We start from the raw sequence: 27,015 nt of genomic DNA, 5'->3' as shown, positions 1-27,015 counted from the left end.
ATGAGAAGGTGGGGGTGGGGAGGCAGGTAGGTGTGAAGGAAAGCAAGTAGACTGAAAGAACAAGGTTGAAAGAACAGCTGTGTGATTTTATTCATTTTTAAATGTGGACACTTCTTACTCTTTTTTTTTTAATTGGCCATATTTTCAAACAAGTTTACTTCAGGAGGGAAGATCTGACAGATTTTCAGTGGAGCTAACATCTGGAAGAGCCTCTACAAAGCACAGGTCTTTTGAAAAAGCCACCTTAATCTTTAACAATGCAACATATGACAGTAAGATTCCTCCAAATACTGTGAGTGAAGATCATTCTGGCTGCAACATCTACCACTCACTCTTAAGGATAAGGTGTCCAGTCAGCCTGAGAGGCCATATTGGACCCACACAGATTTTGAAAAGAAATTGTTCATTTACATATGCAGTCTAGTCTTAATTGTCCTCAAATGGGTTATTCATTTTATGGATTTCTGAGGCAAAAGCTTTAATTTAAGATTGACTGTTCTGTCACCATCAGGTAATACAAGCTTAGAACTGCAGATTCTTTTCAACAGTAGTAGGATCGATCCCAAAACACGAAAATAAATCTGGTTAAAAAATAATGTATTTCAAGCCAAGAAATTTATTAAGTTCTGAATTACCAATGCTAGTGCTCTCTACACTAGCAGAGTAAGTTAAATGTACTTAAAACATGATGCTGTCCTTACCATAAGCTCTTGAGGAGAATCCTGCCATAGTCTTGAGACTTCCCCACAGATCGGTACAATGGGAGACAAACACAAGCAGAGCTCAGCATAGTGAGTAAGGTGCACGAATACAAAAACTTCTACAAGGAATCTTATATCTCCTGGCTGATCCTTTTAAGCCAGGATGGTCCAGAAGAGAAGCAGGAGTCACAATGTACCGGTGCCTGCCTGATTCCTTGTCCCTGAGTTCCTGAACCAGAAGGCTCAATACTCCTTATTAAATCCATCCTTTGTTCAAGGACCTACAATGACTCTATTGACCCTTCTATCAACACACAACAGAGTCTGGCCACTGAGTCTCCTCCACCCTCCTGCTTGCTCTACCCAGGACTTGACCAACCCACATTCTCTGCAGTCACCCTTTTATTCCGACAAACACAACTTCGTCATTCATACTGTACATTCTATACTTTCTGCCTGGAAGATCTTTTCTTTACTCCTAACATTTACTTGAATGCTCACACATATTTTATAGCTAAGGATGAAGATCATTGTCCAAGGTCACATAGTATAAACCTCAACCAAGACATGAACCAAGTTTCATCTAACTCTGTAGTCCCTGCCTCTTTGTGACTCTAATCCATTGCCTCCGAAGTCCATTTCAAATTTTACTGATTCAGAAAGTCCCTAATTCATCTCATTCTTCTTTTGTTACTTGAAGTTTTCTAGACTTTACATACTGCATTTATGGCAATCATATTTGGTTTTGTTTCTATGTTGTTTCCTAAATGTTAAAGCTTATAATAGTCTGCCTTTCCATTTACTGTATACCGCCTTCCCTAACCCCACCCCCTCCCAAGGGCAAAAACACCTGTCTACACCTTTTACATCTTCCCAAAACCTGTCACTGGAGTCTACAGACTGCTTTATTCACCTCAGTATTCAATCATTATTTGGCAAGGACTTCTTACTTAAAAAAAAAAAAAAATCAACTCCCTCTTTCTATCATATTAAAAAATCAACTGAGTTCTGGCATTCATGATAAAACTGCCCTGCAACTACATTCCAGTTCCACAGATTTTAATTATCTAAATTTATCAGGAGCTGTTGAGAAAATTCCAGTCTGCCATTGCACAGCTCCCACAGGAAACCTTCTGCTGAAGTCACATTTTAAAGCGATGTTTGGGGAGTCTTCCCTTGATGGGATGAATGCTGAGTGAGAAGAGGTGCTTCCTTACAATGTCCTCTGCCAGCATCCTTAGCATGCCTGAGACATTTAGGACAGCTAAAGCTTTTAACAAATGTTACTCAGTGCCCCCCATAACAAACTGAGAACTCATTTTTAGTACTGAGTTATTCCATCATAATTCACTTGGTTAATCATACTGAATCTCAAAATTCCAAACAAAGCCTTCTGAAAGCCTTGGGAATAGTGGTGGGTTATTAAGCTGCCCTACACTTAACCTTGGTTTATTTAACCCCTTCATCCTCACCCCTATCCCCGCAGAATTATATATGTAGTTCAACTAGGGAAAGTTGCTAAATACAGACATAATAGAATTTACCAAATATGATCACTAATATCGACACAAACCAACTCACATATTGAAAGAATTATTGATCAGCAGACTCTGAGAGGATGTGTGATTTTTAAAAATTAGATTTTACCCTCCAAATTAAATTTTCAATAGGTGTCCCAAAAGAAAGAGATTAAGTAAAGGTTCAGGAAAATTTCCAAGTTGATGGTGACATAACTCCACCAAGTCCAACTAACAATTAGCATTCATTACTGGTCAGCCTGCCTTAATACAAGTCAGCAGACAGCCCTTCCTTTGGCAAAGGTTTAGGTGGTGTTTTCATTCACAAGGAAGTTTCTGGCATTAAATGAAAGGGGTAAGTTAAATCGGGCAACAACAAAAAAATTAGTTATAGTTTGGGAAATATCTTCCTTCCATTTTCCCTTCCTGCTGGAATGCATAAAGTCCAAAGTGCATAGCTGTTCAATTCTAAATTATTCATGTTAATGGATAATTATCGGCAGAAAGGTGCTGATAATCCAAAATGGGAAAATTTTTTAAATAACCAATTTCAGTTTTGGAATATCTTTTCAGCATATTTACCTTCTCAATTACTCCTAGCATGAGCTAATATTTGTATTCATTGGCAATCCCAAAGTACATAGTAACTGGCCACTTATTCAGGGAGGTGCTGTGAGGCACACAGGGTAGCTAGTGGAAATTATAACAGACCCGTATTCAGACTCCAGATGAGCCACATCAACTTCATTTATTTTACAGTTCTGTTCAGCCTTCAAAATATCAACAGACTAGCACAGCAGGATGGTTAGTAAACTTTAAAAGGACTGCTCAAAAAACAATGAGGACAAAGAGTATAATTGTTTGCCTATAATGTATTCATTTGTAAATTATGCAGAGCAAATGTTTAATTACAAGTCTGATTCTCCCTAGCCACCTGGCTTAAGTCCCTGCAGTCTTCTCCACCCCATCAGGAACGCAATCTCGTTTACTCTGAGGGACATTTTTAAAGTTATAGAATATAAAAAAATGTTTTTAAAAGATTTAGGATTAGCTACCCTTTTGGACTAGCCGTACCACCACTTCTACTTTGTCCTTTCCCACCTTAGAAATAGATTCTGAAAGACAAAGGGACCCACCTCCTCAAAGGTCTCCAAAATATACAGCATGAGAAGACAAAGACTGAAAATGTACCCACTTCGGATTTTCGAAAAAGCATTTTAAATAGGTCCTTATGAAAAGATAAGGAAAATAAGAGCCCAAGTCCCGCTAATTCTTGCTTTTGCCTTTGTAACTTCTGAAGAGTCTGCAGAGAACCTCACATAAAATTCCATCCGTCCGTTTCTTTCAACTTAACATTCCTATCTGCGCTGTGCCCAGAGGTAGACGGGCTACCTAGACGGCGGGCGCGGGAGGAGGGAGGCTCAGCCCGGCGCTGCGCGCCGACGGCTAAAAATACGCCGGCCCAGTAAACAAATCCCATTCCGTCCCGACCGAGCGCACCGTTAACCCAGTAATTACGAGCAGAGGAGTGAGATCAGCAGCCCCCGGCTTACTCATCACCAGCGTCTAAAGTTTCCATCGGCTCACGGCAACTTTGCTTTTTTCTGAAGTTCACCCGCCGGCCCTAGAATGGCTCGCACACACTTTTCCGCTCCCTTCCTCCATTACCCGGCGCACCTCCGTTCGGCTATCGACAGGGGAGAGCACGCTTGTCTTTCCATTTTACTTCTATACGGAGACTTGACCATGAACTTTATCCGACTGTGGGGTAGTCGCCTGCACTCTCACCACCTACGACTCCACCATCCCTCCCCGAAAGTCTCGCTGACACCGTCCGAACTGCCCCGCGCACTTGGGGGACCAGGATCGGGGGAGGGAGAGGGGAGAGGACGCGGGCACAGGTGAAAGGGAGGAGTAACCGGGAGGAGGAGACGAAGCCGGGGACAGTAAGGGCGAGAAGGGGTGCCCAGAGGCCCCGGCCCGGGGCGAGATGTAATCAGAAAGGAGAAGGGGGACCGTGGAGATCGGAGGGTCAGAGGTGGGGAAACCGGTGGGGCGGGAGGGGCGGGAGGGGCGGGGGCAGAGCGGGGGAGGGTGACAAGGCGGGGGGCTCTGTTACCCTCGCGGCTCCCGGGGCGAGGCCCTAGGCCGGGGCGGAGCGCGGGGCCCGGCCGCCTCTCCTCATTCCTCTGCTGTGACCCCGGGGTCCGGCCGGCCCCTCCCCTGACGACGATGGAGGCGGAGGCGGTGGCGGAGACGGCGACCGCGGCTGTCGCTGCGCCCGGGAGCCGGAGACGGAGCCGGAGCCAGGCGGGACTGACCGGACCGGCCTCCTCCAGCGGCTTTTTCCTACTCCACACACGGTCGCCGCTCCGACTCCGGCGGCTGGTTCAGGATCGGTGGTTTTCGGCCGGCCGGCCGGAAACAAGCGCCAGTTTCCGGCCGGAGCGGGTTGGTGGTAACACCCAAGCCGCCCCCGGGCCTCCTCCCGCCCCGCCCGCCCCGCCCCGCCCCGCCCCGCCCCTCCCGTAGCAGCCCCGCCTTCAGCGCCGCTCCCCTCGCCGCGGCCGGTTTGGCGCCTGCCCTGCGCGTGACCCGGGGTTTCCCTGGCCGGGCCCCTGCGGCCGCCGGTCTGCGGGGGTCCTGAGCCCGAGAGGAGCGGGCAGGGGGGCTTTTGAGACTTGGCGGTCGACTCCGTGGCTGCAGCACTTTGGGAAGAAGCGGGAAGAAGCGGGTGTCCTAGAAAGGTGAGGGGGATGAAGATGCCCTAGAATGAGACGTCTGAAATTCCAGTGAGAGTCTAGAATGAAGAGACTCCATCATAGACTGACCAGAGGAAAATTAGCGCCTCTTCCAGAACAGGCTCCGTCCAGTTATGCACTCCCCTTTCTTCACTCCTGAGGTAAACATACCTTCCCTATACACACCCAATACTTATTAATTTGCATAATGATGATACGGTATGGACACATCTGCCTTAGACCGTTAGCACAATCAAAAAAAGTTATGTAGCCGAAACCGGGTTGGCTCAGTGGATAGAGCGTCGGCCTGCGGACTGAAGGGTCCCGGGTTCGATTCCAGTCAAAGGCATGTACCTGCGTTGCGGGCACATCCCCAGTGGGAGATGTGCAGGAAGCAGCTGATTGATGTTTCTCTCTCATCGATGTTTCTGGCTCTCTATCTCTCTCCCTTCCTCTCTGTGGAAAATCAGTGGAATATATTTTATAAAAAAAAAAGTTATGTAGAACCTTTTTTATGGTAATGCCTTTTAACAACGTAATTCAAATATTTATTGAGTCTCCACTATGTGCAAGGCACTGTGCTCATTTACATTGGGGACACAAAAATGAGCAAGACATCAAGGATCTTACACTTTAGTAGAATACATGAAACTATATCCTATAAGGCAGAACTCACATGTGCAATGTGTTACAATAAGATATGGCTACGAGAACATAAGCTTGCCTGGCACATAGCACACCTTCCATATTTGTTGGATGAATAAGGAAATATTAGGAGAATGTGGACTGTTTCAAGAAAGAAGTGCTGTTTAATAAATGCCTCTTATGATAAACACAAAATGGGGGCAGTCCTGCTATAATCTGACCAAGAAAATCCTCCATTCAAATTCCTAACATTGTGGCACCTGGTCTACATATTCAAAACATCTATTGTTTAAATTGTGCCTGTTAGGTCTATTTATAAATAAACTAGAGGACCCGTGCACAAATTCATGCATCGGTGGTATCCTTCAGCCTGGCCTGCAGAGATGGGGCCGAAACTGGCTCTCTGACATCCCCCAAGGGGTCCCGGATTGCGGGAGGGTGCAAGCCAGGCCGAGGGCCCCCACCGGTGCACTGGGGCAGGGAGGGACCACGGGAGGGCTCCAGGGCATGTCTGTCCCATCTCACCCAGTCTGGATCGGCTGAACCCCAGCAGCAAGCTAACCTACTGGTTGGAATGTCATAGTGACTGGTTGGACGGTTGGACACTTAGCATATTAGGCTTTTATTATATAGGATATTACAGTCAACTTTTCTGTCTCCTCACTAATTTCTGAAGTCCTCAGTTTCTAAACAGGTGGAGAAGAGACATATTAGAATTATCCATCTCAAGACTAGAAAATCGACTCCTGAGACAGGAAACGTCCTAGCTAGCTATATCTCTTGGGGACACCCTGGGTTTACAGTTGAAGATCGAGGCCTGGGCCTAGGGCCATACCACGGCCAAGCAGGTCTGAGTGCCTTGCACCCAGGACCAACAATACAGGTTAGCAAGTAGAGCCATTTGGCCTGACCTTCAAGCATGTGAGGACCACAGATTTTGGCTACATCTCAGTGGCAAATTTGAGGAGGAGAATACGATGAGACTTGGTCATTTAAGTTGATTCTAATTGAACTCCATAGATCACACACCCCCCGCCCCTTGCTAGATAAGTCTGAGGTAGGAGGACAGATCTACAGATGAGAAGATTCAAAAATCTAAAGCAGTCTTGTTTTACCAAGGCCCTCCCAGGACCGGGTTATGCCCATCTGTGTCCTTTGAGTCTTATGGTGTTCAAAGGCATTCTCCACCCACAGTACAAGGCAGACTTTTACTTTTGACAGTAACCACGAGAAGTTTCCAAATTTAAAAGCTGGTCCAAGTTGCTGGTCAAACTCATTTGTGACCACACTTTACAGACTTGCCTGAAAATTTAGGGGCCAGGAAGTGATGGGGTTACAGTTGCTTTGTGCCTGTTTCTTACTCTGACCATCCATCATTCATTGTTGTTTGTGCAATTGCTCAATGGACTGCTTGTTTGGGGTCAGCCGGGGCTGTGTGGGTAGCAGTGTGGTCAGCCAGGCTGAGAGCCAGGCCACCTGGGTTTTGGTCCCAGCTCAGCCAGCCCCTAATCCATGAAGTGAATCCCTTCCTATTCCTCTGTGTCAGTTTCTCTGCCTAGAAACTGGGGACCTCTTCTGTAGTGATGTACAGCCATTCAGTTGTCACTATGCTAAATGCTCAGTAGTTGTGATGTCATTGTCGGCAGCCAGAACACAGCCGATTATTATTATTTTTATTTTATTTTATTTTATTTTTTGCTGACAGGTAGAAGAAAAGTGAGTGGGGGAAGTAAAAGCAGCAGAGAAAATCCTACCAATGTACTTAGGACCACGCACCCTCATCTGCCATTCGGTACAAAGTTCTTTTCCACCCTGAAGGCCTGTTTTTTTTACTCATTTTAGCAATTCTAAGGCCTGCAGCAAGGAGCTCCCTGAGCTTTCATTTCACTTTAAGCAAGAGCACAAAAAACAGCTTTTCATTTCACAAGAGAAACTTAAAGGAGAGATTATTTCAACACCGGGGCTAACGCAGAGAGTAGGGGAGTTGTTCAGAGAAAGCTATTTTTGCAGATAACCCTGGAAAAAACACACACAGCAATTGTTTGCATTTATATGCTTTTGTGGTGGAAAAGAAAACCAAACCAAAATAATTTCCTTTCCACTACCACTGCTATAATTTAGACCAGTGGTTCTGTGGAGTTTCAGAAATTACATACTGTCTCTGCCTAGGACTCAGACTTACTAACTCAAAATTCTTGGGACTGCCAAAACCGGTTTGGCTCAGTGGATAGAGGGTCGGCTTGCGGACTGAAAGGTCCCAGGTTCGATTCCGGTCAAGGGCATGTACCTGGGTTGCGGGCACATCCACAGTAGGAGATGTGCAGGAGGCAGCTGATCGATGTTCCTCTCTCATCGATGTTTCTAACTCTCTATCTCAATCCCTTCCTCTCTGTAGAAAATCAATAAAATATATTTAAAAAAAAAAATTCTTGGGACTGAGGACCATGAATCTCTGTTTATAAAAACCTGACTTTCGCCCTAACCTGTTTGGCTCAGTGGATAGAGCATCGGCCTGCGGACTCAAGGGTCCCAGGTTCAATTCCAGTCAAGGGCATGTACCTTGGTTGCGGGCACATCCCCAGTGGGGAGTGTGCAGTGCCAGAAGCCGGTCCATCCTTGCTGCTTGACACAGTCGCTGCAGGAAAGAAACATCTGCACAGCATATGTTTCAATGGACCTGGCATATATAGCATACTGTTCTTAATATGTTTGCTCCCTTTAGCGCCATGTGTTTTAACCAAGGTCACCTCTCCGAGAAAGGTTGTTTCCCCAGGTGGGGATCTTTCCCTGAGGTTAGGGAGGGGATACAACCCCTTAATTAAGTGCCAGGCGGGTAGTTAAGCTACATAATCTTTACTCCCTGGAATGGAGATAAGAAACGCCCTAACTTTTGTAATAGAAATTGACAGGATTAAAATCGGCTGGTATAAATACGGATGTAACAAGACAATAAACATCAGAACCTCATCAGTTCCTAACCAGAGCTCTGACCAGAACTTTGGCTGGAAATCCTGGCTATAGGTCCTGACTAGGCTGCTGATCAACTGAAGGCTGTCTTCGTGTCATTCCTTCTTCGCCGACTCCGTCCACACCTTTGGGGACCCCTGGACCCGCTGGGATTGGACCCCAGCAGTGCAGGAGGCAGCTGATTGATGTTTCTCTCTCATTGATGTTTCTGACTCTCTCTATCCCTCTCCCTTCCTCTCTGTGAAAAGTCAATAAAATATATTTTTTAAAAAACAAACCTGACTTTCACCTTTCAGCCTCCAGAAGCTACGGCAACAGCACCCCCTGTGCCCAGGGTGTGGGGGGGACCTCCGGGTTCCAGCCAGGCTCACCCGTCCAGTGGGCCATGGAGCTCCAAGCAGTGGATGGAGAGCAGCCTGCACGTCCCAACCTGCCCACCCAGTGCCTGGTTCCCACTCCTTCCCAGCCCTGGAGATAGCAGCACCCCTGCTGCTGACAGCAGTGACAGCATGAAGGCTCAGGGTCGGCTCCTGCTCTTCATCCTGTGCTCCATGGGCTTCTCTGCTGCCTGTATCCTGCTATGCTGCTGGGCCTGCCTGGCCTCCTGCCTGAGCCCCCACCTCTCCAACTCCAGGCCCCTGGCACCAGGGCCACTGCACTTCAGTGGATATAGCAGAGTGCCAGATGGGAAGCCACTGGTCTGAGGGCCATACTACGGTTGTGCCATAGTGTCCACCTCCAGCCAGATGCTAGGTTCATACCTGGGCACCCAGATCAACAGGACTGAGTACAGGCTGTGCATGAACCAGACGCCCACTGTGGACTGGCTCACTATGATCCTTGCCCTGGAGCTATGCGAGGAGATCGTGGTCTGTGGAATGGCCAGCGACAGCGACTGCAGGGAGAAGAGCCACCTCTCAGTGCCTTACCACTACTTCGAGAAGGGCTGGCTGGACAAATGTCAGATGTACCTGGCACACGAGCAGACACCCCGCAGTGCCCACCGCTGCACCACTGAGAAGGCCGTGTTCTCCCGTGGGCCAAGAGGAGGCCCATCGCTTCGCCTACTGGTCCTGGAGAACCCAGTAGCCCCACTGCCCAGCCAGCTGCATTGCCTTCGCCAGGCCTGCTTCCCATTCACACTCAACCAACATCATTTAATTTGTGGATCCTGCCCCTGCCATATGCCAGGTGGACCTAGGGTTCTTTCCTGCCCTACCCTGGGGACACCTGGAGCCATCTCAGGCCTTCAGACTTGAAGGGGAGAAGAGGGGGGCCCTGGTAACTTTTGTACACTCCTCCCCATCCCCGCTTCCTAACTAATCTGAATCTTAACTTTGGGGTTCATCCCGCCTCAGGTTCTATCCAGTGGCCTTTGCCTCCAGGGCTGAGGTACCCCACTATCAGCTTTGTGACCTTCGACCTTGTACCAGCCCTGGTCCTTCCTCTCTACACTCCCCCTCCACCCACCTTTGGTGCCACACTTCCCAGGCTGATCGCCCTGGTCAAGGCAGTCCCAAGCTTGGGGTTTGGTTCACTGGGCGAAGGGGCCTTTGAACTGTGACATGCCAGGGCCACCTCGAGTGTACAGGTCAACATGTGTTTTCTGGAAAATAAATAAAATATCCACGGTTCTTTTTATTATTATTATTAAGGTATAGACACATAACATTATATTTGTTTCGGGTGTACAACAGTGATTCCTTATTTGTATACACTGTGAAATGATCATCACAATAAGTCCAGTTACCGTCCATCACCATAGTTACAACATTTTTATTCCTGTGATGAGGACTTGCAAGATTTACTCTCTTAGCAACTTTCAAACACACAATACAATATTATTAATTAAAATCCCCATGACTTCTTTTTTTAAAAATATATTTTATTGTTTTTTGTTGTTTTTTGTTACAGAGAGGAAGGGAGAGGGATAGAGAGCCAGAAACATCTATGAGAAAGAAATACTGATCAGCTGCCTCCCACACACCCCCTACTGGGGATGTGCCCTCAACCAAGGTACATGCCCTTGACCAGAATCGAACCTGGTCCTTCAATCCACAGGCTGACGCTCTATCCACTGAGCCAAACCGGCCAGGGCCCCATGATTTCTTTATAAGTGTAAGTTTGTACCTTTTGCCAAGACTGATGTCAAGGAGTTGACTGCCTATGTTTTCTTCTAGGAGTTTTTTTGTTTGTTTTGTTTTGTTTTCTGACTTCTAAGAGTTTTATGGGCTTTTAAAAAATATTTTTTTATTGATTTTATAGAGAAAAGGAGAGGGAGAGAGAGAGAAACATCAATGATGAGAGAGATCACTGATGGGCTGCCTCCTGCATGCCCCCTATGGGGATCGAGCCCACAACCCGGGCATGTGCCCTTGACTGAAATCAAACCCTTCAGTCCACAGGCTGACGCTCTATCCACTGAGCCAAACCAGCTAGGGCAGGAGTTTTATGTTTTTATGTTTCAAGTCTTTAAACCATTTTAGTTAATTTTTGTATATGGTGTAATACAGTAGTCTAGGTTTACTCTTTTGCGTGTGGCTATCCAGTTTTCCCAATACCATTTATATGCTTTCACCATTGTATATTCTTGCTTTCTTTGTCATAGATTAACTGGCCCTATATACATGGATTTATTTTCGGCCTCTATTCCATTGATCTATGTGTCTGTTTTTATGCCAATATCATGCTGTTTTGATTACTATAGCTTTGTAATATAGTTTGAAATCAGGAAGCATGATGCCTCCAGCTTTGTTCTTCTTTCTCAAGATTTTTTGGGTTATTTGGCATCTTTTGTGATTTCATACACATTTTAGGGTTGTTCTATTTTTGTGAATAATGTCATTGGAATTTCTATAGGGATTGTACTGAATCTGTAGATTGCTTTGGGTAGTATATACATTTTAACAATATTAATTCTTCCAATTCATAAGTACAGAATATCTTTTTCATTTATTTGTGTCTTCTTCAATTTTATGTATTAATGTCATAATTTTCTACCTAGAGTTCAAGGCCCAACCTATATTATCTCCTTTTAAGGACTTCCTATAAAATCCTAAACTATAAATGTCTTTATCAATCAATTGGAACTTAAAAATTGCCTCAAAATTATTTTTCACAAGTATTTGTTCTTAAGTGAACTATTTAATCAATTAACAAAAAAATCTAGGAATAATAAAACAGCAAGGAAGAACAGTTCAGTATACCATTTATGTTCCTGTACCTTGTAAAGGGTTCCTAGGATTAAGCATTAGGGGAACTCCTAAATAGAAAATCCTGACCTCCAGGTCTGTAAACACTAAAAATCACTGGAGGTACTTTGTTGTAAATAGGACTTATCAGCTCTCAATTATTGCAAGTGCTAGTCCCCAGGAGAGCTTTTAGGACATTAACTAAAGGACTCTTGGCAAGATTGCTCGTGTTTCTGCTCCGGCCCTGACAAATCCCCGAGGATGTAAGAATGGGCTTCTAAGGCCCTCAGACACCTAGCAACATGTAGGTAAGGAAGAGAAGCTGGGTCCTGAGGCTTTGAAGAGAGCCAGTGCTACCTTACCTAACTGGAATGCCAGCCAGGTAGGTCAATTTCATCTCCACCTCACAGGTGACACACCCTCAGGTTTGGAGGAAAAGCAAACAATTAGACTGCCAACACATTGGCTGGGACAATGAGGAGAGGCCAGGGGAATGGAGTGACTAAGTCACTATGTCCCCTGACCAGGTCTGCACGGGGAAGCGGGCCAAATTCAGGCTATTGGAAACCGACAGAGCATTCAGGGGACAGAAGAGGTGAGACTGCACTAAACTCCCCCTTTTCACGTGACTAATGGCCCACGTTGAACTCTATAGGTACTGCACACTAAGAATGTTTTCTAAATTATAAATATAGTTTCTTTTCCTACTGCAGGGAGCTCCGGAGTTGAGTGACTATATCTAATTGGCATCTATTAGAGCCTCTCTCAGTGATGTGCCCTGTGACTAGTGCTTTCCCGGTTACTGACCTGATCAGCATTAGGGTTATCACATGGCTTATGGTCTGTGAACAAGCCTGCAGATCACAGCGACACAGAGAAGTAAATGGAAGACAACTTTTTCAGCTGAAAAAAAAAAAAAAAGCTAGAATTTAAAAATGTTACCATTACTTGGGTTACCTTAGATTACACTTACCTAATGTGTTAGGTAACCTTTCTAGTTCAAGAAGAGATGGATTGCTGAGGGATCCACGGATGAATAAAGTACTCTAGGAGCACCCAAGAGAAAAGTGTAAGACCTGGGGGACATTTAAAAAGAAAGCTTTGCCCGGCCGGCGTGGCTCACTGGTTGAGCATTCACCTATGAACCAGGAGGTCACAGTTTGATTCCCGGTCAGGGTACATGCCCAGGTTGCAGGCTTGATCCCCAATAAGGAGCATGCAGGAGGCAGCCGATCAATGATTCTCATCGTTGATGTGTCTATCTCTTTCTCCCTCTCCTTTCCTCTCTGAAATCAATAAAAATAAAAAAAGAAAGCATTGATATGGAAAGAGAGGAAGGAAAACTGAGGAGCTGAATCATGAGAAGTGGCAGAAGAATCTCACACGTGCTAATTAGGAATGCTGCCCTGCCACAGTTTCTCAGTGCGTTAGCTCTCCACCAGGTGGTGGCTCTCCTTCTCCTCTCCTAGGTCAGAGATCACACATAAGTGGCAGCTCTGCTCTTGCCACTGAATTATACTGAATATGGCACCAGACTGCTTGCCTCCTTGTCTAGATCCACTACAGGAGCAACAAAAGCTCAACAAAATGGGAATTGACACAATTCAGCAAATTCTGTTGATATTTTTAAGCTCCCACCCTGTGTAGGGCATACAAAGATACAATCATTGCCCTTAAGAAGCTTTCATGAGAAAGACTAGGCACTAGACTAGAAGTTCAAATGCTCCTGAGCTTGACACATGTCCTTCACCTTACCCAGGAAAAAACATGGAAGGTGGTGCAGACCATAAAAGGACAATGTGGTCTTTGACTACTGACATTTATTTCTGGAAGAAACTGAAAGGGTTGATTCTTATTACCCATACAGTACATTCTGTCATTGATTTCCTGCTTCCTACAACACGTTCCCTTTGATCTTTAGTGTCCTTCTCCCCTCTGTTTACAGACCATTATGCAGCAAACAGCATCTAACACTCAGAAAGAGAACACTGAAGCACAGCCCAGTGGTGTTGCTCTGGCCTATTCCTGTGGGATACCCTCACCTCTGGACATACACACATCAGTTAGATTATATTGCAGATTCAGTTGTTACTAGTGTCCTTGCTTAAACCTAGGTGTTCTCCCCCGCTCCCCCCCCCATGTTTAAATGCATTGTCAATACCTCTACGCTGAATCATTATATCTATTTCTTTCTCCTAATTACCATGGCTACAATCCTAGCTCATTACCTCTGACCTGAACTACTGTAAAATAACTCTGCAACTGGCCTCTTGCCTTTAATCTCTTTCTTCTCTTGCTACCCCTCATGCCTTGCCTAAAACTAAGGTCTGGTCACATCATTCCCCTGCTCAAAAACCTTCAGTTGTCCTTGAAGAGAAATAATATAATAATTATTATTATAAGTATAGAACATTAAATAAAATATTATATTATTATACTAGAGGCCTGGTGCATGAAATTCATGCACTGGTGGGGGGATCCCTCAGCCCAGGTTGAGGTAGGGCACAGGCCAGGCTGAGGGACCCCACCGGTGCAGATTGGGGCTGGGGAGGGACATGGGAGGTTGGCCAGCTGCGGAGGGATCGTGGGAGGGCTCCAGGGCATGTCCGGCCCATCTTGCTCAGTCCCGATCAGCTGGACCCCAGCAGCAAGCTAACCTACGGGTCGGAACATCTACCCCCTGGTGGTCAGTACACATCATAGCAAGCAGTTGAGCAGCCTTAGCATATCATTAGCATATTATGCTTTGATTGGTTGAACAGACCGGACAGTTAGCATATTAGGCTTTTATTATATACTAGAAGCCCGGTGCACAAATTTGTGCACGGGTGGGGTCCCTTGGCCTGGCCTGTGATCGGGGCCGATTGGGGCCGATCAAGGCCACGGGAGGTTGGCCGGCAGGGGGGAGGGGCCGCGGGAGGTTGGCTGGCCAGCCCAACTGGGGCCATTGGGGCTGGCCAACAGGGGGGAGGGGCCACGGGAGGCTGTCGGGGGGGAGGGGCTGCGGGAGGTTGGCTGGCTGCAGGAGGTTGGCTGTGGGAGTGCACTGACCACCAGGGGACAGCTCCTGCATTGAGCATCTGCCCCCTGGTGGTCAGTGTGCATTATAGTGACCAGTCATTCTGTCGTTTGGTTGATTTGCATATTAGCCTTTTATTATATAGGATGATTATTTAAAATATATAATATGCTATGATATATTGTTTTATTATTATATTATAATAGGCTTATAATAAGAAGTATTTTTTTAATGTGGGTGACACTATACATCCCTGAAAAAATAAAAGAATTCAGAGATCTCACAGATTGCTTTGGGATCATTGTGTAAACTGAAAAGAAAATATGGTCATTTAAAACCCAAACTGACAATAGCTGCTTTTAAAGGAGATAATGTAATTCCTACAGCAAAGAAAAAATTCTTCACACTGCCTCCTCCCCCTCACAGAATTGCAAAAAGGGAGTGGTAGCCAACAGAAGTCTCTGTTGGTTCTTCTGAGGCTCAGAATGGGAACTGGAACAGATGATCCATATTTTAGCAGGGCACATTCATGAATCCTTGGCTATAATAAAATAAGAAAAAATCAAACAATAAAAGGGGAGCCCTATGGAAGGGGGTCAGGAAAATGCAGAACCTTTAAAGGAAGAGAGAGAAACAAGCAACACGGCAATATAAAACTTCTCCATTGCCTCCATATCTGCAGCAAAGCCCAACACATACACAAATATCCTGTGTGAGGAATATTTTCTGGGGGCAATGAAATGAGTTGTTTCACATCTTGGGGCAATGTTGTGCAAAAGAACAACAGCACACTAGAGGTGGTGACATGATCCATCCCTTGAACCAATCAGTAACAAAGAAAAGCATGAGGCACACCCCCACCTCCAGAATTTCTGGGGGGGCTCTAACTGTACAGGAGAGTGAGCTTAATGATGTTTTGTTTGAATCTCACTGGTACCTTCACAGAAATATGGGTTACAATTTGATAAGAGGTGTGTATTCAATCTCTTTTTGCTTCCTTTCCCTGTGAGTCCTACATGGGGCCCCCTGTGGCACTCAGTACTAAATACGTAAATACTTATGTGATGATCGTGTTGACCTTCATTTTTCATTTTCCTTTCCTTTAAAATGGTCTGCTCAGCCCTAAACAGTTTGGTTCAGTGGATAGAGCATCAGCCTGCAGACTCAAGGGTCCCAGGTTCGATTCCTGTCAAGGGCATGTACCTTGGTTGCAGGCACATCCCCAGTAGGGAGTGTGCAGGAGGCAGCTGATCGATGTTTCTAACTCTCTATCCCTCTCCCTTCCTCTCTGTAAAAAAAATCAATAAAATATATATATTAAAAAATGTTTAAAAATAAAATAAAATGGTCTGCTCGGAGGCCTGGTCCATCATGTGTTTTCTGCTCCTCCAGCGGTGCCAGGAAGCTGTGTTCCCTCCATCCGTCTGAATGCTGCTGGGGCCAGTGCCCTTCCCTCGACCTAGGGGCTTGGAATCTGCCACAACCCGGAGAACAGTGGTATTCTGAAGGCCTTCTCCTCAGAGAAAAGAAAACACCAAGTTTCTTCCCCAGACTTATTGCCACCTACGCTCTTCCTTCCCTGGCAGGCCTCCCGGAGGTAAACTCTGCTAATAAGAAAGGTCCCAGATAATTAGGAGAGGAAATTGGAATCAAAGAGAGAAATAACGGAATACACCATACGTGTGTCCTAGTTAGTAAAGCTAGTCTCTGAGCAGAACAATAGGTAGCTTCTGTGTGTTCCGAGGGAAGACAGTTGGCAAGAAGAGGCAGAAGAGGACAGAGGATTAGTAGCAGAGTAGGAATTATAAAGGGTGATTCCCAGCTGCCCAATCATGCCACTCTCAGGCCCACCAAGGGACCTCTATGCGCTGAGCCCTGAATTTGAAAAATCAGCCCAGCCGGTGTGGGTCAGTGGTTAAGTGTCCACCCACAAACCAAGAGGTCACTGGTTCATTTCTTGGTCAGGGAACATGCCCTGGTTACCCAGTAGGGGGCATGCAGGAGGCAGTGGGTTAATGCTTCTCTCTCATCGATGTTTCTATCTCCCTTTCCCTCTCCCTTCCTCGTGCTTTAAAATCAATAAAAACATTGTATATATATATAGTACCATTCTGACTCTCCTCTGGCTATATCTCTCCCCAGAGGATGAGGAGGCTATGGAATCAGGAGGCATACATATCTGGAGCCTGGGACCACCACCCTCCACCTCTCCCCCACACCTATACACATACTTCTAGAGAGCATCCTCTGAGTTCCTGGGAATCTGGAATTCCCAGCCCAAATGTCCTGAGCCCCCTTCTAGGGCTTGTGTGGGCCTCTTCACAGGGTCCGGATTCCTGGGAGTGAACACCACCACTGATGGGCCAGCTCACCTCATTCCAGGCCACAACCCGGGAGTCCAATAATTCTAAATTTGAACCTGGCCTTTCAAGTTGTTATAAAAGTATACTTGTCAAAGTAGAAGGATAAAATGTATTTTATCTAACAACTTGTTAGCTTTATGAATAACTTAATTATTTAGACATATGGTGTATGGGTCTTTATTTGTACTTTGTCACTAAGCCCCACAAATGCTAGGGGTGGGTCTATTTAAAATAAAAAGTGCTTGGGACTGGAGAACTGTGTATTTAAGGGACAGTATGCTTCTCTGCTAGTGATTAAAAAAATCTTGACTACAAACCTAGATTTTTATTTACAGCTAGTGATTTATCTGGAAATTTTTCTCTAAAGCCAAATAGACCCCTATCAAATAATTATCTGTGTCTAAAAATCTCATTTTCATAACAAAATAATTATTGGCACTTGTTGATTTCTTAGTTTTCAAACAGGGGTGTGGATTCTGACCTCTGGTCTGCCTTATCTGGCCCAGTTCTGGCCCCTGCTGGGGATGCCCCTCCCACCTCTTCTCTGCTTAGCTTCAGTCTCCCTCCTTCCATTTTCATCAGCCATTCTTCTAATAAAATAAAAGAAATATAATTTTTCAGTACATAATTTAAAATATATTTTTATTCAATAGCAAACAAACTGACTCATATTCCTTTCCCTCAAAAGGAAAAAAACCTAACAATTTTTAAGTGACTCAGATTTTTCCCCCTTTTGGGTCATATACTTTTAGTAGGAAACATGTTCCATTTTGCTATGTCAAATAGTGTATTGTTAAGGCTTTTGATGTCTGATTTTTTCCCCAATGGGGGTGAAGAGGAAGGGAGGCTAGTCTTTGGCAGGGTTCTCCAGGCTGGAAGGACTTGAGCAAGGTATTTACTCACAGCAGCTGGGAGGGAATGAAGCCAGAGGGTGAGTGTAAAACTATATTTGGGGAGGTGTGGCAGGGGTTAAGTATTATTCTAGAGAAGCAAAATCTTGTCATCAAGTCCAACGGGCAAATTCAGAGTCAAAAATAGGAGATGAAGTCAGAGATCAGGAACCCAGTGAACTTGAGAACAGTGAGTAAGGCAGGTATGAGGTGAAAGGGCCCAGGGCTACAGAAGGAAGCAGACGTCAGAGCTCCATGTATGGGATGAGCAAACATGGGCTAGGCCCAAGGTAGGTTTAGTGAGAGGGACATGACAGCCAGCCCAGTGAACCCAGACTCGGTGAATACCTTTCAGATGATGAAGTCGGTTTACTAATTAGGAAACAATATTTATGAAGAATATATAAGATTTATTACAATATGCATATTGTCAGCAAACTCAGCATCTTTCCTGAGGCAGAAGGGAGAAAAAGGTGTGAATGTGGACATTTAAAATTCATTAGCATTGCAGACAGAATGGTCACTCTAGACTTTCTCTTGCTACCAAATACAACCATCTAACCCAGTCATTTAGGAATAACAGTTTTTTTATTCCAAAATGTAGAAAAATCTAGCCCCCTTCTCCCTCCCCTCTCCCACCTCATTATCCTGCTTTCCAGCCCCAGAATCTGGAACTCAGAATGAAAGTAATGATGAGTCAGGGCAATGATGAGTCAGGGTTAGTTCCACAGTTTTCACCTGAGACAAATACTGTAAAGTCACATGCCTTCTTCTGAAGCAGCTGATCTGGCTGAGGGAGCAACTCCAGCCCCTGTAACTGGGCTCCTCTACAAGAGCCGCATCCACACGTGCTCACCTGAGCAGAGCACGTAGTTCATGTGGTTCTCAGACCAGCAACAGGACATCAGTTGGGAGCTCATTGGAAATGCAGACAGCAGGCTTGTGGGGGTAAAGAGATACCACAGGCCACATAATGACATCTTATCACCGTAAACCACCACCAACAGATGGGAGTCTATTCTCTGGGCAAGTCAGTCAGAAGTCACACTCCTTTTACCCTGCTTATTCAACTCGCTAATGTCTCCCTGAATTCACCTGATATGTCCAATAGTATATATTTTTAAGATTCCCAAGAGAAAAAAAATACATGTCAATGTGCCCTATTACTAAAAGGTAGGAGGTACTTCTACTGAAAGACCAGTACATTATCATCAGTAGCATTAGCAGCTAAGGACATTGGCATCCAGTAAGATTTTATTGTTTGCCATAGTTGTGGCAAGATGTTTATCACAGTTAAATGGCAGTGGATAACCAGGCAATAAAAAAGACAAGGAGCCGAAACCGGTTTGGCTCAGTGGATAGAGCGTCGGCCTACGGACTGAAAGGTCCCAGGTTCGATTCCGGTCAAGGGCATATACCTGGGTTGCGGGCACATCCCCAGTAGGAGATGTGCAGGAGGCAGCATATCGATGTTTCTCTCTCATCAATGTTTCTGACTCTCTATCTCTCTCCCTTCCTCTCTGTAAAAAATCAATAAAATATATATTAAAAAAAAAAAGTGAGGGAGTTCGAGAGAAAAGATTTAAAAAAAAGAAAGAAAAGACAAGGAAACTCCTCTTACCTGGTAAATATTCTGAAAGTAGAATCAGGAAGTAGTGACTTTAAATACAAAAAGATACAGTAATACTTCCTGCTTCCTCCTACAAGTGTTAGTGGTTAATGACAGAATTTAACTACTTTGGCCAAGAGCAATTCTATTTCCTTTCTAGTTGTTGTTTTTTTTTAAGAGTGGTTGTTTTTTTATACATTTTTAAAATTATTATTATTGATTTCACAGAGGAAGAGAGAGGGAGAGAGAGATAGAAACATCAATGATGAGAGAGAATCATTGATCGGCTGCCTCCTGCAAACCGCCCCCCCCCCCCCCCCCACTGGGGATCAAGCCCGTAACTCCGGCATGTGCCCTAGACTGGAATCGAACCTGGGACCCTTCAGTCTGCAGGCTGACGCTCTATCCACCAAGCCAAACCGGCTAGGGCAAATAGAGCCATTATCATTTTTTTTTTTTTGTGAAGGATGAGGCCAGGGCAAATAATAATGGCTGAGGTAACAATTTTTCTGGCAGGAACTTGTCCCTGATTATTGCTCCTGCACTCTGGGGAATAAAGGATCTCACAGGCTTATGTGGGGACATTAGCTTAAATAGGAAGAGAACAATAAAGAGGATAAGGGATTTGAGTACAAGGAGACAGCCTAGGAACAGATGGCTTTCTAAAGAGGGTTAAAGATAGTGATCATATGCTGTTTCCATGTTCTTCACAAAAGATAGAAAAATTATTCTTGAGCTTTTGGGAGTTTAGCTTGAATGACATTCTATAACAAGAATTGTAAAGACATAAATATAGATATTTGAGGACAAGTATCTCAATAAATAGCAATAATTGCAGCTACCAATTTAGAGTACACTATTTGCCAGGTACTAAAGCTACAGGATTGGTGATGGTTTTGTCATTTAATCCTCTCAACCAAACTTCTTTTAACCCCAAATCCTCAGTGCAGTTTTATAAAACACCACAACCTGATCTGAGCTGAGTTAGGAAAGGTAGAACGTATGATGGACTTCAGGAAGGATTGACTGAAACCCAGGACTCAAATGTTTCCAGGATTCTCAGCAGCCTTCATCATGACTTCTTTCTACATTTGACCTTTTTACTCTGTCCCAGTACAGACTGGCTTCTTTCACACAAGAGAAAAGAACAGCTTCAGAGCCTCCCATCTCATAATACTCAGCACCAGAGAGGACCTGAGAGCAGCTTTCTCTGTCCAAGTTAAAAAAATTGGAAGAAGGGCTCTGATTGGACCATATCGGGTCAGGTGCCTATTATCAGACCGATAAATTATGTCTAGTGCGGGGGATGGAGAAATATTGTATTGGGGTCAAGTGTCCAGTCCTAGGCCAATGACTGTGGCCAGGAAATGGAGTCTTCTAAGAACATGGAGGCCTCCATAAGAATTACATGCTTGAAGAAGGAGAAGTGGTCAGGGCTATGCTCATACTTGGGACAAAACAGTAGAGGGGAAGCAGAGCTGGGAGAATCTGGTTACGGGGCTGCAAGGGACTCTAGAGAGCTGTGGAGCAAGAGTGAGGCCTTGAGGGAGAACCTTCCAGTGTTCTTCAAAGGGAAGAAGAAGGAATGAAGACGTACATGTCCCCTCTTTTCAAAACATTTCCTTGAACTTGCACACAATATCTTTGCTTACATCTCGTCCAAAACCTGGTCACATGACCATACCCAGCTGCAAAGAAAGTCATATATGTATTATTTATTCTGGTTGACCACCTACCAGGTTAGAATTAGAGATTATTTTACTAAGGAGGAAGGTCAGAAGGAATATTAGAAGAAAACTAGCAAAATATGTCATAAACTATACAATGTATGTATTATTCTGAACCATACTTATCTTCTTTGGGGCAGTATTTCTCTCCTTCTGCAACCATGTGATTTTGAAGGGACTTGCCATAACAGTATTCAACTTCCCTGATCATAGAGATGAACTCCTGACACAAGTTGTCTCAAACGTAACATCCCCATCCACCTTGACCTCAGTGATTAGTGCAAAGATAACACGTAATCCAAATTTCACCTACCGGAGGCCCTTGCTGGGATTTTCTGACTGGATTTTTCCCAGGTTGTGAGGTCATAAAGATATAAGCTCAGGGCTATTTATGGCTATCGTTGAAATACAGTGCAGCAACTTAAAAGATTAAAACCAACACACACAGAGAAGCAGACATGAGAAGAGAGAAAAATGAGGAGATTCTGAATGATATCTGAGCTCTTGGAGCCGTCATCTATAAGAACAACTCTACTACTGCCCTTTTTGCAGTTTGGCAATATGAGCCATACATCCCCACTCTTGCTTAAATTCATCCCATTTGGGTTTCTGTAATTTGTAGTCAAAAGTATATTTATATTTTAAATTTATATAAATGTTTTTATGTTGAATTTTTATAAATACACTTGTATGTACTAAATTTATATATACTTTCGATTACAAATTTTAGAAATCCAAAGGGAACAAACTTAAGTAAGAAGTGGGGATATATAGCTCATATTTATATTTTAAATTTAAATAAATACTAATTTTTTAATGTAAATTAAATCTTTATATTTAAAGTGATGAAAAGCAAGGACCTACAACCAAGACTGCTTTACCCAACAAGGCTATCATTTAAAATTGAAGGAGAAATAAAGAGCTCCCCAGACAAGAAAAAGCTAAAGGAGTTGTTACCACCAAACTAGTTTATAAGAAATGTTAAAGGGCCTGCAAGAAGAAGAAGAAGGAGAAGAAGAAGACGACGATGAAGAAGAAGAAACAGAGGAACATAGTTAAAATAACAAAATAACAATAAATACGTACCTATAAAAATAACTTTAAATGTTAATGGCTTAAATGCTCTCATCAAAAGACATAGGGAAGCTGGATGAATTTTTTTTTTTTTAAAAGGCCCATATATATGCTGTATACAAGAGCCCCACCTCAGAATGAAAAATATACACACACCAAAAGGAAAGGGATGGAAAAAGAGATTTCATGCAAATAGAAATGAAAAAATAATAATCTGGGATAGCCATACTTATATCAGACAAACTAGACTTTAAAACAAAGGCTATATAGTAAGAGGCAAAGAAGGACACTCCATTAAGATAAAGGGAGCAATCCAACAAGAGGATGTAACCCTTGTAAACATTTATGCACCCAACGTAGGAGTACCTAAATATGTAAGCAAATCTTGATGGACATAAAGGGGGAGATCAAAGTGGTTGCCACTGGTGTAGAAAAACACCTATAATTTTTGTATTTGACTTGTCAGCTCTGATTGGTTTCAATAGTTTGCCCACTTATTTTCTTTTCTATGTAGCTCATCATGGCATCTTCAAATAAAGACGGTTTTCTTTTCCAGCCCATACACCTCCTATTGTTCTCACATTCATGCATTGGTTTGATTTGCAATAAACGTTAAATAGTAGTGATGAATTCACTTGTCTGGAAGTTCTTTTAAAGTTGCACCATTAAGTATAATGTCTGCTTATACATTAAGAACTCTTTTTTTTTTTAAATCCTCACCCAAGGATATGTTTTTATTGATTTGAGAGAGACATCAATTGGTAGCCTCCCATATGTGCCCCAACCAGGGATTGGACCTACAACTCTTTGGTATATGGACAACACTCCAACCAACTGAGCCACTCAGCCAGGGCTATACATTTAAGAACTCTTTATCAAGTTAAGAAATTTTTTCTATATTTCTTTTTTATTAAGTATTTAATTATGTAAAATACTGCATCAAATGTAACCACCTTGTGTCAAATCACCACCTTGTACACCTTAAACTTTCACAATGTTATATGTCAATTTTATCTCAATAAAACTGGAAAAATGTAATAAAGCTCTCCCACTTTAACCTCTCAAGGTACATAGTATCTTTTTAAAATATATGTATTTTTATTGATTTTAGAGAGAGAGAGGAAGTGAAGGGAGAGAGAGAAACATCGATGAGAGAGAAACATCAATTGGCTGCTTCCTGCACACCCCTACTGGGGATCCAGTCCACAATCTGGGCTTTGTGCCCTGGCTGGAAATCGAACTGGTGACCCCCTGGTTCATGGGTTGATGCTCCTCCACTGAGCCACACCAGCTGAGTGGTACATAGTATCTTTTTACTGGTAATGATCATGTTCTAGTATTCCCTATCTCCCTCACTAAGTTATAGGCTCCTGATACGTTTTTTTCATCGTATGCTTGATTGTGCCTAGCAAGGAGTAGTCTAATGAATATTTGTTAAATAAATGAAAGAAAAATTTAAGTGATATGAAAGAGCACTGTGCACCAGATGAGGGTTGAGGCCGGGCCCAAACAAACCTTTTCTCCAGTGACAGCCGCGCGCATTACACTCCTCATTAACCTAGTCGGCTGTTTTTGGCTCAATGCTCCTCTGCTGTCCCACAGAGCCTGTTACTGGCATGCGTTCCCTTCCACCTCCATAGAATTTACTTGTCCTATTTTTTTTTTTCGTTTCCTCAGGGCCTAGGTTTCAGCCAGCAAATCAGACAGGCTAATTTTCAGTAATAGAGAACAGTAATTGGAGAAGCCAAAAGGAGCACATGCCTAGGCAATAAGTGTGTGCTGCTAATCAACCATTGTGCTTTTTCTGATTATAAAATACATTCGTATTAGAGAAAAAAATTAGCCACTAAAAATAAAAGGAAATCCACCACAAAAAAAAATCTCAGACAAGTCATAACCTTTTGGTTTTAATATAGCACGGCAGTTAAGAGCCCAGACGCTACTGCCTAAGCTTGAATCCCATCTCTATACTTTCTAGTTGTGTGGCCTTGGTCAAGTTACCTAACCTCTCTGTGTCTTAGCTTTATCATCTGTGAAATAGGGGTCGTGATAGTATCTATTATTGCTCTGAGGATTAAATAAGTTAACATGTGTAAGATACTTAAAACTTAAGATACTTACCCTGGTACATAGTAAGGTGTATGTTTTTGCTATTATTGTTTTGGCAAAATAAGACCGACCAACTGACAGGCAGGCAAGGGATACATCTGTAAACACGCATACTTAAAAAAATATTGGAATCGCCGAAACTGGTTTGGCTCAGTGGATAGAGCGTCGGCCTGTGGACTGAAAGGTCCCAGGTTCGATTCCGTTCAAGGGCATGTACCTGGGTTGCGGGCACATCCCCAGTAGGAGATGTGCAGGAGGCAGCTGATCGATGTTTCTCTCTCATTGATGTTTCTGACTCTCTATCTCTCTCCCTTCCTCTCTGTAAAAAAACAATAAAATATATTTTTAAAAAAACATTGGAATCATCCTTTACCTACACTTTTCTTATGCTTAGAAGTGCACCATGAATATCTTTCCACATTTTAACAGCAGGTGTTTCAAGCTGGTAAATGTGGGCAGAATTCAGACTTTGCCATTTGAATTTTAATGCCTTCAGGTGGAGCACGAACTCTCCAGTTTACCACAGTCCTCACCACTCACTAGTGTCTTATAGTCAGATGCTTTGCATATTTAGTTTACTTGCTAAGCACCTGTAGGCATTTGCATTTTTTATCCCAACATGATTATTAGTAATTGCATATTCTTTCATTCTGTGCCGCCGTACTTTACTTAAGCAATTTCTATTGTTAGGTATTTATCTGTTGTTTCTAGCTCACTATTATAAATAATGCTGTGAGGAACATAAACAAAAAAACTTTTTTTATATACATCTCTGTCTCTTTTCCTTAGAAAAATTTCCTAAAAATAAAAATGCTGGGCCAAATTCTTTATTACATATTACTAAATTGCCTGACCCCACCCCCTCCAAAAAAATGTACCATTTTAAATTTCTTTTTTTTTTTTTTAATCCTCACCCAAGATATGTTTTTGTTGATTTGAGAGAGGGAGGAAGGGAGAGAGAGAGAGAGAGAGAGAGAGAGAGAGATCAGTTGCCTCCCACACACACTCCAATCAGGGATGGAACCCACAACCTAAGTATGTGCCCTGACTGGGAATAGAACCTGCAACCTTTTGGTCATTGGGACGATGCTCCAACTAACTGAACCACCCATCCAGGGCCCATTTTACATTTCTACAAACTCATTTCTTTGAACAGTTACTGATACTTTATCACCTTTTAAACTTTCAAAAGGTCTAAAAATCAGTAATATGCATCTTTTAAATATGGCCTTTTAAGGACAAAATATTTTTTCCTCCAACCTCCCAATCTCATTCTTTTTCTGATTTCCAGATAACTAAGTGAAATAGCTGGGGGAAGATAAGAATCTCAGCTATGGCCTTAAGTGATATCTAATATTACCAACTGTCTCTATGCCTCAAAGAACTTGCCAGTGTAAATAGCAGGAGTAAGCGATGGGATATCTTTAGTCTCTCCTAACCTCTATCATTAAGGTATGAAATTCACATTAGTGTAATTATTATTGTAGTAGTAATAACAGCAGCAGCTATCAGCCACTGCACACTTTATTATATTCAGGTACTGTAATAAGCACTTTACTTTCATTAATTCTCACAGTAACCCATGTGATAAGTATTATTATGAATATTATAACGGACAAAACGGAGGGTGACACAGGTTAAAGAAACTTGTTTCAAGTTACATGATAATTAGTGGCAAAGTCAGAATTTAAGCTTTGACTAATCTAACTCCAAAACCACAATACTAAAACCTCTCTAAGCATATTATCATTAATGATATATCTCCTTTATTTAATTTCTCAAAAGGCTTTCATATGCATAGTTTGGTGCTGCTGATAATATGTCTGGGACATAATGAAGAGGTATTATACTGGGGCAGTCTGTCGCAGTATAATAATAAACACAAAATCTCACGTGTCTATTGCTATCCATTAAGGTCATAACCAGTACCATACTTGCAGTTAGAACTTAAAAATTACTCACACAAGCACTTTGAGTTAGATGTAGATGACAGCCCTATAGATTTCCCACACACTTAGGCTTCTCCTAGCTCCAGCAGGAATGCCAATTACAGAATTATGACAAGAGTTCTGGCCCACTCCAGCCTATCCTCACTCAGCAAATTTGTTCTTTTTCTGTTCTCCAGCTGACAGAGCTACTTTAAAAAAAGAAATCATTTCTGCAAACATTTGAAACAGCTCATCCCTCTGGCTTTTAGCATAATAAGACTGTCAGAATAATCTAGAAATCTGTTTTCCAATACTTGAATAAAAGTTCTTGAGTTTTTAGTATAAGTTGTTTGGGGTTGTGATGGCATTAGATTAGGTCAAAAATATAAATATAAATGTTGGCTTTGACTTAACTAAAATAGCACATTTTGAATGCTGCAGTATTATTTTGTATTTGCCTATGCGCCTCATGAAAACTAACTGCAACTTTAAGCAAACATCGTCAGCTGGGAGGGTCTGTGGAAGAAGCTAGGT

At 43.3% G+C, this 27,015-nt stretch overlaps 1 protein-coding gene and 1 long non-coding RNA gene across 7 annotated transcripts in view; one reads left to right on the top strand and one right to left on the bottom strand.

The window, feature by feature from the left end:
- Positions 1-4,631, bottom strand: part of OTUD7B (OTU deubiquitinase 7B) — a 59,018-nt gene extending 54,387 nt beyond the window's left edge. Inside the window, exon 1 of one of the 6 annotated variants that reach the window (XM_070396215.1) lies at positions 4,338-4,631. The gene's annotated coding sequence lies outside the window, so the exon portion shown is untranslated. The other 5 variants (XM_070396222.1, XM_070396217.1, XM_070396219.1 and 2 more) reach the window with 5 other exon arrangements.
- A 189-nt stretch (positions 4,632-4,820) lies between these two features.
- Positions 4,821-27,015, top strand: part of LOC138995936 (uncharacterized) — a 29,323-nt gene continuing 7,128 nt past the window's right edge. Inside the window, exon 1 of the long non-coding RNA XR_011468699.1 lies at positions 4,821-5,120. This is a non-coding gene — a long non-coding RNA (uncharacterized lncRNA). The remainder of the gene's footprint in view (positions 5,121-27,015) is intronic.

The sequence above is a fragment of the Myotis yumanensis genome, unplaced genomic scaffold (genome assembly GCF_028538775.1).
Source record: "Myotis yumanensis isolate MYYU_CA2020_CCGP unplaced genomic scaffold, mMyoYum1.0.hap1 SCAF_17, whole genome shotgun sequence".
In the NCBI taxonomy this organism is placed as follows: domain Eukaryota; kingdom Metazoa; phylum Chordata; class Mammalia; order Chiroptera; family Vespertilionidae; genus Myotis; species Myotis yumanensis.
The sequence above is the reverse complement of the archived record's forward strand: the minus strand, read 5'-3'. Positions and strand labels throughout refer to the sequence as shown.